The 10366-nt window shown below is 34.0% G+C and overlaps 1 pseudogene; it reads right to left on the bottom strand.

Annotated features, from left to right (window-relative positions):
* Positions 1-246: 246 nt before the first annotated feature.
* On the bottom strand, positions 247-2269 carry LOC120158763 (annotated as a pseudogene).
* Positions 2270-10366: the final 8097 nt, after the last annotated feature.

Raw genomic sequence — 10366 nt, 5'->3', positions numbered from 1 at the left:
CTTTGTACCAATTAATATGGACCATGACACACCACTACAAGCCGATATTGACCGAAATAAGCCGAAAGTCACCAGAGTTTTAGTCGAAACTGAATTCAAACTATTTGTTACCGGTTCGATACCAGTATGGCACTAACTATTATGCTATGAACACCTATAGTGGAAATAATCTAAGTAAAGATCCACCATTATCAACTGCAACACCAAGCACTTCTTCAATGTAAAATCAGAGCTAATTCGGCTAATTCTAAAACTATCATAGCAACAATACATACATGATTTCACTGCTGAATGAAAACCATCTTGAAACCATGAATCACATAAAGGTTGGGAAATTACGGCTTCACACCGTTCATTAGTACTAAAATGCCAAATCAATGCAAATGGGCCTAAACTTCTAAATCTCAGTGAAATTACATTTTGTTCTTACCTGCATTGGGAGGTATAACTTGAATTCTGGTGGGAGTTCCTCTTCCGAGTACAAGCGATCCGAGAAAATATATCCTCTGTAGTCGGTAATTCGCATGTACTTGAACGCGCAGAGTCTCAACATAGTTCGTTCCATAGGCCCTTCGTGTATAATCGGCAAGATTCAACTGAATTTGATTCCAGCATTCTTCCAATCTCAGTGGCATGGTGCATATATATGGCTTTACTCGAGTGACAGCCTAGAAACGCAAATAACGTTGAAACCACAAGTAATTAGCAACAATATTCTATACTTGTTTTTCAGTGCATATCTGTAGAAACTAAGTTACTCAGACTCGGGTGCAATGATTTCGGGCATATTTATACATGTGTATACATATGTATGCATAATATAAGGTTAAAATATATAATTATATCAATAAACTCGAAAAGTAGTCCAGTTTATCTACAAAAACATGCAATTTTTTTGTTGATCAATACACCTAATTTCCTTATGACCCCGTATGGCCGTATCTATTGTTGAATACTCAATTATTAAGTAGAGAGTTCAACACCATCCACTTTCTTCCTTGTAACCACATAGGTGCACCAGGTGTGTTCCGAGTCAAATTTGCCTCACCCGAGAGGGTCTAAGGTGTTTCCATAATCTAGACCTATTAACCAAAGATCTATTTAGTCATCTTGGAAATCTACACTATATAGCAGAAAATTAATTGAGATAAACAGTGTCAAGATTCGGTCAGTGCAATGGTGTCCGTCCATGATCCATCCTTCATCAACTATCATTGGAGATCCTCCTACGATTAACGTGACTCATTTTTCATCTAAACCCCATATGTACCTGTCCGACTGATAAAAAGTGGGCACACAACAAAGGCTTCTAAACACCAAACTCTTTGTTCATCATGATATATTTCCCGACCAAATTCATATTCATAGAAACTGGACACATTTCAATCTTACATGATCGATACAAAAAAGTGACAACGCTGATACAATCTAAACACAACAATTCTATAGACAGAAAGGCGTATGCTAATATCTTATAATCACTAAAACGAGGCAACTATTGATAGAATAACAACCAAACATATATGAATCAACAATCAGCACTCTCAAACACGGCATGTAATTATCACAAATTTCAACAATGCCGACTAGTAAATAATGGGTGATAGGTTATTCTCAAAAAAATCATGGACTTAAACCACTAAATTATTACCTTAAAACCCAAAAAATTATTACCAGACCAACTAAGAGTGTTGCAACAGAGCATATTTCCTGATTCAACTATCTAAATATAATTTAAGTTATATAATCTAAACATGTATATAGGATAAGAAAAATCAAGAGACTTGCATACTTGAAAGTTAGAAGCACGGAAATGACGGCGGACGTTCTTATCATCGAGAACAAGAATCTCGAAAGAGAAATATTTCTTCAAGTTCTTAACAATTCATGACCAAGAATGGAAGCTTAATACCAAACGTTGCAGAAGGGTCAGATGGGGTAGTGATAAACGTGGATCGAATCTTTGATCCAATTATTTCCAATACATTCGATTGAATGTCATCATCATGAGGTCGTTTAACATGCCCATTTTCAACTGTAAAACATTCCCCAATAGGTTGAAATTGTAAAATTAACCTAACAAAATCGGCTAAATTTTAAATCAAGTAAAATCAACTAAAACTTAAAAACCATGCAAATTAATGGCGAGGAAAGAGAGTTTCCCTTATATATGATTTTACTGACCTTCTTTATCCCAGATTTGCAGAGGTTTGCTCCTGTAAAAGGGGGAAAATAAAAGCACAAAGATGAACAAATAATAATACTCAAAAAGAGAAATATTAGTATATCGTAGGAAGAAATCGAAAGATTAAAAGTTAAAACTCCCTATCGATCAAACGGTCCTCGGGCAACAATCATACTTATAGGATACGATAAACTACACAAATGATCAAGTAAATTTTTGTTTTTCATTCACGTTATCGATTTATAATAAATTGATTATTCGATGTTAACATATGTTAGCGTGAGTGATGAAAAAATTACCTAACTCGTTAACTGCTTATCTAACAATATATATCATTACCTTAAAAACTCAATTGATGTTTGATTGGTCACATTTTCGAGTTTCAATAAAAATACTCGATACTTAAAACTAATTTTTTTTATTTGAGTTTGTAAATAAACACAGTATATTATCAAGAAATGTATTACACTCTTGTTACCTCTACACACGCATTAAGCCAAGCTTATATAGGTACATTATATCAGCTTACACACACACAAGGCATGCATACATAACTGCATGCAACCATAACCACTCATAACTGACTCTCAACAAACTCCTCAACTGCGTAACAACCTATATTGCTAACATTCTCCCTGCTTTCATTTCCTGCCCTTCTATCAAACGAAAACACTTGAACCTTAGACCTAAATTGTTCAAACAAAGATCTGGACAGTGGTTTAGTAAGCCTGTTTGCAACCTAGTGGCTTGCTGGAACGTAGTTTACAACCACTTGTCTAGCAGCAACCTTCTCTCTCACAAAATGCACATCAAGCTCCACATGTTTAGCCTTTGCATGATACAATGGGTTACTACTCATGGCCACAGCACCACTGTTATAACACTAGATGACTGGCACCCCTTGTTTCACAACTCCCACGTCTGAAAGAAGTGCATCAACACAGGCCACCTCTGCTGCTGCATCAACCATATTGCGATACTCAACTTCAATCGTGGACCTCAAAACTATCTTTTTCTTCTTAGAGGTCCAGGACACAAGATTATCTCCCAAAAACACACAATGTCCCGAAATTGATTTCCTATCATCGAGGTTACCTCCCCAATCTGCATCAGCAAATGCCACTATCTTCACATTTACTCCATATGAAGCTATCACAAGGCCATATTCAAGTGTGCCTGCAAGATATTGAAGTATTCTCTTAATAGCAACCAAGTGACCCTGTCGTCGCATGCATGTACTAGACTACTTGATTCACACTATAGGTGATATCAGGTCGAGTATGACATGCATACAACAACGCTCCAACAATGCTATGATATTCCCTTGCATCATCCAGAAGATCACCAACCTTATACTACAGCTTACTCAACACCATAGGTGTAACCACTGATCCAGCTTTATCCATACCCATTTTTGTCAGCAACTCAAGAATGAACTTACGCTGACTAAGCACTAATGAACCTTCACACCTTTCAATTTCAATACCAAGGAAATAACCAAGCACTCCCAAGTCTTTTAAGGCGAATGCAAGACTCAACTGCCGAACCACATCATCAATTTCTGTATTTGAACTATCATTGACCACAATGTCATCAACATATACGAGCATATATGTGTAAACACCACTGTTGTTGCGAACAAACAATGACGTATCAGCCCTAGACTCAGTGAATCCAAGCTGAAGCATGCACTGTTTCAACTGTGCTTTCCAGTTCCTAGGCGCTTGTCGAAGCCCATACAACACCTTGTTCAATTTGCATACAAGCTGACTGCCATCTTCAGCATATTGCTCAAACCCTGGTGGTTGTTGCATGTAAACGTCTTCATGCAATTCTCCATTCAAAAATGCGTTATTTATATCAACCTGACGCAACTGCCACCGCCTTGCTATAACTAACGACAATACCACATAAATTGTAGGAAACTTAACTACTAGGCTAAAGGTTTCAGTAAAATCTTGCCCATGCACTTATGAATAGCCCTTTGCAACCAACCGAGCTTTGTATCTCTGAACTGATCCGTCTGGATTAGGTTTTAGCTTGAACAGCCACTTACACCCCATAACTGATCTACCAGGTGGCAAATTCATCACAGTCCATGTACCATTACTCTGCAATGCATCAAATTCAACATACATTGCTGCTTTCCAGTTGGGGGACTTCAGTGCATCATACACATTGGTTGGTTCCACTGCTTCTGAAGACATCACATATACCTTAGGTCTAAAAACACCACACTTGCTCCTCGTGAGCATAGGATGAGTATTTCCAGTAGGTACAATAGGCACCAACGAATGTTGAACATTACCATCATCAACATTGGAGAGCAAGGTGTCTTGCATAGCAACAATATTTTGCACATTATTAGGATCATTGTGCACCTCAGATTGACTTTGAGAAGCCGTTCCTTCATCAAAATTTCCTGCATGAACAGATTCACCAGTTTCTTCAACTGATAAGCATCCTGCACAGCACCATGCATTCCATCAGCAGTGTCCATAGCATATGTCATTGCTCTTAATTGTTGCACATCAGTTACAATCTCCAGATTAGCTGAGTCTAATCTAAACATCTCACCTGCACTTGTAGAGGATTTATTAATTAGCCCCGTAAATGGAAACACAGCCTCATCAAAGATTACATGCCGAGTGACATAGATCCTTCCACTTGATGCAAGACATAAATACCCTTTGTGTTGTGAACTATACCCTAAGAAGGTACACACTTGAGACCTAAACTCAAGCTTGTGAGTTTGAAATGGCCTCAGACGAGGGAAGAACTTGCATCCAAATACTTTCATCAAAGTATAATCTGGTTTCTTACCAATAAGCTTTTCATAAGGTGACACCCCATTTAATACTTTTGTTGGCAACTGATTAATGGAATACACAACAGTCATGGCAGCATAAAACCAGTATTGCACAGGCATAGAGGCTTATGCTAACAACACCAAAGCTAGTTCAACGATGTGTCTATGCTTCATTTCCACGACTCCATTCTGCTTAGAAGTGTGTGGACATGAAAGCCTATGATTGATCCCTTCTTGTAGTAAAACCCAAGATAGACTCATGTACTCTCCTCCCCAATCACTTTGGATTGATTTAATTGAAGCACCAAACTGATTCATCACTAGCTTCTGAAATAATAGAAACACCAAGATAGCTTGAGCTTTGTTTTGTAGAAAGTAAATCTATATAAGTCTTTAGTAAGCATCAACAAACGTCAAATAATACCTAAACCCTTTGGATGCAACATGTGTTGGTCCCCAAAGATCAGTGAACACTAACTCAAAAGGTTCACAATAAACAGAAGTAGAATGAAGAAATGACAGCTTGTGACTCTTTCCAACATAACATGAATCACATTTTTCATTCATATTAGAATGAAAATATACATCAATTGTTTTACATACTTTCTCTATAGTATTATAACTGGAATGTGCTAATCTCCTATGCCAGAGGTTATACAAGCTAGTATTACTAACATCAACAATATTAGCTCGGGCTTTATCACAAACATTTGATGAGCCAGCCTCTGAAAACACATACAAGTAATCTTTAACCTTCCCTGTCAACAACACTTAATCCGTAGAGTTGTCACGAACACAACATCCATGAGAATGGAATTCGAAGTACACTCCATTATCCCTAGCACACTTTAAAACCGAAAGCAAGTTGTTTGTTACACCAGGTACATGTAAAAGATCATTCAAAAACAACTAACGAGATGATGATGATAGAATGTCACTACCAACCATATTAACTCTTAATGACATTCCATTACCCACAACTAGGTTACCTGGACCAAAATGCTCAGCTCGCTTAATGATATTCTTAGATTCAGGTGTGACGTGGTGTGTAGCACCCGAATCAACCACCCACTGATTCAAACCAGTTGCTAACTCAGCACGAGCAGAAGATGACTCACCTGCTTGAGTTACTCTACGCGTCTTAGCATGACAGCACTCACAGTTCAAGTTTTCCACAGCAGTGAAGTTTATATTTGTGGATTCATGCTTAGTACAAAACTGATCAGCATCAATATCTATGCCAGTGAAGGTTTCATTGAACCTATGACAGCATCGATTGACAAGGTGCATGATCTTGCCACAAAGCTTGCAATGTACACGTGGTCTTCCTCGACCACGTCCTGTCGAACGTCCACCAGACTGGAAATGATGTGATGAACTATGACTATCACCACCAGCATTGTTCATCGTACCACTAGCAATATGAGCACTTGCAATAACATTTTCTTCTTGGGCAGCAAATTCGTCCAATTGTGTTTCAGCATCAACCAACATCGTGTACACTCTATCTAAAGGAAAAGACTCACCACTGGATGTTATAACAGCTATGAACGGTTGATAATCTCTTGAAAGTCCCTTAAGAATGCTAGCAATATGTTCCATAATAGGAACTGGACTGCCAAAGGATGCCAAGGCATCACACACTTCCTTAACTCGGGTAAGGAACACCCTCATGTTGTCATCCCCCTTTCTAAGAGACTGTAACTTATAGTGTAAATTCATAATTGATGTCGTGGATCGATTAACAATGAACTATAATACAGTACTCCACACTGCAGTAGTTGTTTCTGCACCCACAAACTGAGAAAGCAGGTGACCGCTAATGGTGGATAAGAGCCAGGAGGCTACAACATTGTCTTGAGCAAAAAAGTCATCATAAGCCTCATTAGCAGCCGACACACCATGTTTATTAGTGACCATCACAGGTGGAGCTCGCATCGTGCCAGTCAGTAGCCCTTCGAGACGATGACTCCTCATGGTAAGAAGGATTTGTTGTTTACACAGCAGAAAATTTGTCTCATCAAGAACCACATTCACTTTCTTATTTTTGAACATCTTGCAGCTTCTTATTTAATCTACAGCCGAAGAACCAAACCCTTCAAGCAAGAACTAATTTCAGCTACGCAGCAGCAAACTCTCCAGGACGAATGGCGAATGATACCATATAAAGAAACACAATATATTAACAAGAAATGTATTACACTCTTGTTACCTCTACACAGGCACTAAGCCAAGCTTATATAGGTACATTATATCAGTTTACACATACAAGGCATGCATACATAACTGCATGCAACCATAACCATTCATAACCGACTCTCAACAAACTCCTCAACTGCATAACAACCTATATTGCTGACAGAGTTTCATCATCCCTAAAATTGGTTCATCTCTTCTAAAAAATATTTTACATATGAAGACATGAGGTGTTTTACCCAAAAAATCACCCTGACAGGAAATAATTATCTGTCAGACACCGTTTAAGAAAATGTTATCGATCTAACACCTTTTCTAACAAGGCACGAACGATGATCTGTGCCTTTCGCTGACGTGACGACATCTCGGGAAATGTACGGATTATCATCTGCGCCTTTCTAGGATGGGTGCTAGATTCGTAAAATTTTCTGAAACGGTGTCTGACATGTAATTAATTTACGTTAGAGCAATTTTTGTGTACAAATGCTACGGAATATTAAGGAAGTAGTTGTGTTTTGTTTGTTGGAAAAAGATAAAATTTAGTTAGTCAATCATTTTCATTTCCTCTCTTCTGAAAAATTAAGTCCTATGACCATAAAGAAAATCATGTGCCTTTCACACTTATCATTTTCTTCAAATAATTATTTTTTTCTTTTTTTAATAAAATTTTTCATTAAATCCTAGAAATAAGATAATAAAATACCTTTTTCCTTCAATAATAATAAAAATAATGAAAAATAGTGCCAATAAACTTTGTCTCGTCTCTTGATTTTGTCATTATTTAACCAACCTTTTTGTGTTGAATATGTTTTTAAATTTAATTGAGCTTCAAAGTTATTCTTAGATAAGTTGAGATAGTATATATATCGAATATAAAATTCTTATAAATCTATATTTTAATATGTTTCTGATACGCTGATTGAATAGATAATTAGTGAATTCTTATAAATCACTGTTGGTTTAAGGGGATACGATGTTTAAGGGGATGACACATATTTAAAGGTTCACTAGCATGAACTCATTAAATTTTTATTAATGTGTGATGACAGTAAAAGAATACAAATTAATGACTAACTTATCAAAATAAAACGAATTAAAAATATAATTTCAAAAAGAATAATTTTTTGAAAAATCAATGATGAAAATAAAACATATTAAAATATTTGGTATAATTATAACTCATATTATATTAAAAGTCAATTATAAATTATGATAAAATATTTTTCATTATTATCATCATCATCGACCAATTAATGGAGTATATATATGAGTTATAATTCAAATTAATCATTTATTCTACTATTATTCAAATTAATTAAGAAAAATTATTGTAAAATATTTCTAAAAGAAAAGTATAAATACATACATGAAAATATAAAGATTTTCTTTTCTTTTATGTTACTCTCTAAACTTGTAACAAAATTTAATTAAAAAAAAGGTAAAGCTAAAAAATATCACCTATATATTTAAAATATTCTTTCTAATATTAATTTTAAAAAATTATAAAATAAATATTAAATTCTAAATTTATTAAAAATGAATACACATTATTAACTATTGTTAAAAAATAATAATTAATGAATAATAATTCATTTTATCCCTCAATTGTAATTAAAAGTTTATTTTTAATATTTTTTATAAACAATTAATTTTAAAAGTTAAGAAATGTTTTTAAAATATATGAAATTTATAATTTTTTAAATTATAAAATATTTATTATTATTATTATTATCATCATCATCATTTTGAAAAAGAAATACTAACTATAAAACTTTATAAATTATTCATTCATCATCATATAAAGTTTTCCTAGACTAGATACGTAGAGGATTTTGAAATGGTCAAAAAGGTATTAGAAAGTGTTAAGTGGTAACTGGTAAACTTAATTGTATTGTGTAATTTCATGCAAAAACCAAAATTTGTTGAGTTATAAAATAATTTGCAAAAATAGATTTAAAGATTTTAATGTGTTTTTTTTTCTAAAAAAACAAATATGAAAGAAAATTGGTGTTTTTACACAAAAATCACTCTAACAGAAATTAATTATCTGTCAGTCACTATTTTAGATAATTTTACAGATCTAACACCTATTCTTGAAAAACATGTATTATTATTTATGAATTGTCAGAAAATATGTTAGATCGATAATATTTTTTGAAATAATGTCTGATATGTAATTAATACCTATTAAGGTTATATTTGAGTAAAAACGCAAGTTACTATTAGTAGACATAATGGTAAAATGTCATGCAAAAAAAATTTATTCATCCAATGTGACGCTATGAATCCTTCTAATATAAGCCTTCAAAATTTTTGTAAGAAAGATATTCAGAACCTAGAGTCTTATACACTCCCCTTCTAAAAGTAATGTTTTTAAATTTTCCAATAGTTAATTGTGAGTGGGACAGAATTAGGATCTAATGTTGAGGGGTAAAGTTATTTTATATCATAAAATTAAAAATTTAGTAAGTATTTAAATTTAAAAAATAAAAAAATAAAGATTATATTTTATTAATATTTAAATTAAAAAATCTAAATATTATTATATCAAAAAAATTGAGAGGACAACCGCTCTTATGTAACTCTTCCCTGCTTGTGAGCTGAGCATTTGACTCATCTACAAAGATATGGACGCATTAATAGAATTTAAAATTTCATTATTCATTTCTTCTTGTAACCAGAAAGCATTTTGAAAATACTCCTAAATGTGTGTGGTATTATCGTTTTCATGTATAATCTACGTATCCTGATATTTTTTGTCATAACCATTTTTTTACAAAACATTTATTTATTGTTTTAAAAACAATTAGGATTTTTATTTTGGAAAAAATTGGTGATTTAGAATTTATTTGGAATTAAATTGAAAAGAGTCGTCATCGACCTTTGGGATAGGTAAGTCAAATACCTAAAAACGTCTTTAAAAAAATAATTTTAAGAAAAATCGCTTTAAGACGACAAAAATGTTAATCTGCGTCACCAAAGATTCAATTAAATGGATTCGGAAGTCGGTTACGCGTGGGAAATGATTAGCACCCCACAGCGCCCAAATTTTGGTACCTAAACGATTATACGTTGTTTAAATATTGAGAATTATAAACTCGAAAATATATTTAAATTACGATCTTGTTATTCATTTAACTTATTTAAAAAATATCAATCTTCAGGAATGCACTTCC

The sequence above is a fragment of the Hibiscus syriacus genome, unplaced genomic scaffold (assembly GCF_006381635.1).
Source record: "Hibiscus syriacus cultivar Baekdansim isolate YM2019G1 unplaced genomic scaffold, ASM638163v2 tig00111330_pilon, whole genome shotgun sequence".
In the NCBI taxonomy this organism is placed as follows: domain Eukaryota; kingdom Viridiplantae; phylum Streptophyta; class Magnoliopsida; order Malvales; family Malvaceae; genus Hibiscus; species Hibiscus syriacus.
The sequence above is the reverse complement of the archived record's forward strand: the minus strand, read 5'-3'. Positions and strand labels throughout refer to the sequence as shown.